Genomic DNA, 4431 nt, shown 5'->3' with positions numbered 1-4431 from the left:
CTGTATCTTTATTTGGTAGTTTGTGATGTAAACTACATTTGTACCATTACCAGAATGATCAGCATATCGTCATGTGACAATAAATTTTTAAGAATTTCATTTAGAATATTAATTAATCACATAAAAAAAAATCATGAACGATGGACAAAAAGGCGCTGTGTGGGCTTACATTGAACTTGCTACAGAAATTCAGATTTGAATAAAAAATAAAACTTACCAGCGACTGTGTAGACATTGTCTCTTTTAATTTGCTTTGTTTACTAAAACAATAAACAGGAATAATTATTGTATAAAAGAATTTCATTGGACGGTTCCTGTATTGTTTCCTTAACTTTAAACCAATCAGATTTACGCTTCGTTGACGCTCTCGACCTTGAGTCTTTCTACTAAATAGAAATCACAATATATCGTTATATATATCACAGTGCCTGGATCCTGGTCATATCTGTTGCGGTTCCAGAACTCTCTCACTCCTCGCACGAGTTTCTAAGAAAGCAGGCGGTGAACCTGTTGCTGATACTGGCCGCAGTCCTTTACAAATCCTAAGTCTCACCTCTTGCATAGCGCCATCTATACTTAACAATTTTTATATGGCGTAGACTAGGCAAAGAGTGACGTTGAAAAGTCGGAATTTTCATCAAACGTTCTGCACACTGAGTTTCCCCATACATCAGGACACTTTTCTTAGATGGTTTTGTTATAGATTCTATTGAAAAACTTAATCAGTGAATTCAGGATGAGACATCTAAAGTGACGGATACATATGCCATGGTATCGACTGTGTCAGTTGTTCACTGTTCACATCACGATGCAATGTGCTGGTGAAGATTTTACAATGTGCTGCAGAACCTTGACGCTGCAGATTAAAAGTGTTTTTGGAAAACTGACACGATTGCAAGCCGTCATCTACTTCAACTTTTCCATTCTCTTTTCTTCTGTAATTACCCAATGGCTTATGAAGGTGAGATAATTAATTGGAGAGCTGACGTTATGCCTTCTAATATAATTTTTATTTTAAGTGGGCATTTTTCTTGTTTCTTTTGAGTCATCTGTCGAAATAGTAATATATGAACTTAACTATGAACAACTAAAACTTCCCATGGCGTGTCCACTTACGTGAACTAGCACTACCATCCCGAGTTTCAGAAAGCACCATAAACCCACCTCTTTAATATCAGTGTAACGCAGTTGGTAGCAAGATGAGCTTTTACATAACATTTAGTAATTAAAACTTCTGTGTAATAGACCAATGCCACACCTGGCTTCCTGTGAATATATTAGTCACACCGCTGTCATCTCTATTTTTATCTCGGATTTTCTGCAAGAGCAATTCCAAGTGATTATCCTTTAATCTCTCAAAGGTACAGAGAAATCTTAAGCTATCTTGAAAGTCGGTGTTGGACGGTGCTACCTTAACTGAAGATGCAATTGTGACCATCGAGCCTTATGAGATTATACATTCGAAGGGCCGCACACGTATTATAGTAAGCGCCCGGTATTATGTTTATTAATCATCAATTACGGGTGAAAGTATTGTTTTATCAACGAGCGAAATATGCAATAGAAGTTTAAGGCCAAGTAGCCAGTATAACTAGTAACTGTTTATATAAAGAGAAATATCCTGTCACCATCAGGCACGGTAAACAGTGACCTCACCCTCAAAATTCAGTATTAAGGGCGTCCCGATTTCTACACCAGAGAACTAACGCTAGACCGATCCCAGGGACGTCAGAGTGACCAGCAACGACGAGAGCACGAGAGGGAGACTGAGGACTGAGGACAGCCGGGTCAATCAGAGCCTAGATCGAGGGAACGATTGGGTCACTGTCTTACCGTAGCGCTGTGCCTACCTGAGCTAGATGTCCCTGTATATGTAACGGGTTAAAGTAATAAACTGTATTAATAGGGAAACCTATCTTAGACTGTTGTGTCCTTCTTACGAACCTCCGCGCACACGCCAAACAACCTCACCGGCCCCGTTACATCAGTACTGGTACAGTGTATGCTTCAGCCTTGACTTACATCAACACTTTTTTTGGTAAATTTATTTTATAAAATATTTCTTTGCAGTTTATTTGATGTAATTCTAATATTCTGGATCTTGAGGAAAAACCCTGGTCATTGACTTTTTTTGTCTTTTCCAGTCTATCATCTGACTCCACACTACACTGTACTACACTGTACTAGGAGGCACAGGACTATACTGCCACAATGGAACACAATGACTCCAGACTACTACACTGTTCTAGTAGACACAGGACTATACTGCCACAATGGAACACAATGACTGCAGACTACTACACTGTACTAAGAGGCACAGGACTATACTGCCACAATGGAACACAATGACTGCAGACTACTACACTGTACTAGGAGGCACAGGACTATACTGCCACAATGGAACACAATGACTGCAGACTACTACACTGTACTAGGAGGCACAGGACTATACTGCCACAATGGAACACAATGACTGCAGACTACTACACTGTACTAGGAGGCACAGGACTATACTGCCACAATGGAACACAATGACTGCAGACTACTACACTGTACTAGGAGGCACAGGACTGTACTGCCACAATGGAACACAATGACTCCAGACTACTACACTGTACTAGGAGGCACAGGACTGTACTGCCACAATGGAACACAATGACTCCAGACTACTACACTCTACTAGGAGGCACAGGACTGTACTGCCACAATGGAACACAATGACTCCAGACTGCTACACTCTACTAGGAGGCACAGGACTGTACTGCCACAATGGAACACAATGACTGCAGACTACTACACTGTACTAGGAGGCACAGGACTGTACTGCCACAATGGAACACAATGACTGCAGACTACTACACTGTACTAGGAGGCACAGGACTGTACTGCCACAATGGAACACAATGACTCCAGACTACTACACTGTACTAGGAGGCACAGGACTATACTGCCACAATGGAACACAATGACTGCAGACTACTACACTGTACTAGGAGGCACAGGACTATACTGCCACAATGGAACACAATGACTGCAGACTACTACACTGTACTAGGAGGCACAGGACTATACTGCCACAATGGAACACAATGACTGCAGACTACTACACTGTACTAGGAGGCACAGGACTGTACTGCCACAATGGAACACAATGACTCCAGACTGCTACACTCTACTAGGAGGCACAGGACTGTACTGCCACAATGGAACACAATGACTGCAGACTACTACACTGTACTAGGAGGCACAGGACTGTACTGCCACAATGGAACACAATGACTGCAGACTACTACACTGTACTAGGAGGCACAGGACTGTACTGCCACAATGGAACACAATGACTCCAGACTACTACACTGTATAGGAGGCACAGGACTATACTGCCACAATGGAACACAATGACTCCAGACTACTACACTGTACTAGGAGACACGGGACTATACTTAAAAAAAAAAAAAAAAAAACAATGACTCCAGACTAACATTTTCAAGATGGTCAGATAACAATAGAGTTTCATAAATCGTCATAAGATGATTGCATTGTCTTCTAGATTTTTACATATTTCAGTGAGTTTTTGAATCTGTAATGCTGCTTAATTACAGCCTTTCAGCAAGTTTTCTTCTTGTTCAATGTAATACCTGATATTTGAGTGATTTTGTGTTGCTACTGATGTAAGAATTTTTATATAAATCTTTCGGATATTTTATTGCTTTGTCAAAGAAATTGAAGGAACAGTTTTTAAGACACTTGAAAATAAAGTAGATTGTTTTAAAGATGTATTTTTTATTGTCTTCCTGTGGATCACACATGTCCTCCATATAAGTATGTATGTGATAATGGCTGCTTTATCAACTTATCATGAAGATGTGACCACAACAATGACTGTAGAGATAACAGTGATGAGGAAGGGTGTAGTAAGTATTGCTTAGAATGAAGATGGATATCAAAGAAATGGGTTGTCAGGTAGTGCACTGGGTAATGGCCTTCATGAAGCTGTAAAGATTGCTTGTCAATTTAGTACACACATGGATTGAGAGACAGGTAATGGGTTCATTTTATGCAGAAAATTAAAATTTCTGTGTTAGAAAATAAGATATAAATTATGTTCCAGATTTTAAATTACAGATATTATTCCTTTTCAAAAATTGTTGCACAGCTGATTCATATACTGCTATTGAAAAAGTTGTATATAGTCACCTGTTGTAAATTCCAACATATATTTAAATTATTGTTAAGCATCATTTGTACAAATGTTAGAAACATTGGACAAGATTTGACAAAATTATTAACGTTTAACTATTTTATGTCATGGGATTTGCCAGTGTTTTCAGTGTAATTTTCAGTTTTTTCAAAGATATTGTCGAAAGAAGATACTTTTCATTAGACACAGTCATTTGATCAGCTTATCACAGGTGTTTATTGTTGTTAAGC

General features: G+C 39.2%; 1 long non-coding RNA gene across 1 annotated transcript; it reads left to right on the top strand.

The window, feature by feature from the left end:
- Nucleotides 1-248: 248 nt before the first annotated feature.
- LOC147762195 (uncharacterized) lies at nucleotides 249-3321 on the top strand. The gene is made up of 2 exons (XR_015333863.1): nucleotides 249-961; nucleotides 2145-3321. It is a non-coding gene; the product is annotated as an uncharacterized LOC147762195 (long non-coding RNA).
- The last annotated feature ends 1110 nt before the right edge of the window (nucleotides 3322-4431 follow it).

Source organism: Lingula anatina, chromosome 4 (genome assembly GCF_051362555.1).
Source record: "Lingula anatina isolate TDL-2025a chromosome 4, LinAna3.0, whole genome shotgun sequence".
In the NCBI taxonomy this organism is placed as follows: domain Eukaryota; kingdom Metazoa; phylum Brachiopoda; class Lingulata; order Lingulida; family Lingulidae; genus Lingula; species Lingula anatina.
Note: the sequence above shows the minus strand (reverse complement) of the source record. Positions and strands in the feature narration are given on the sequence as shown.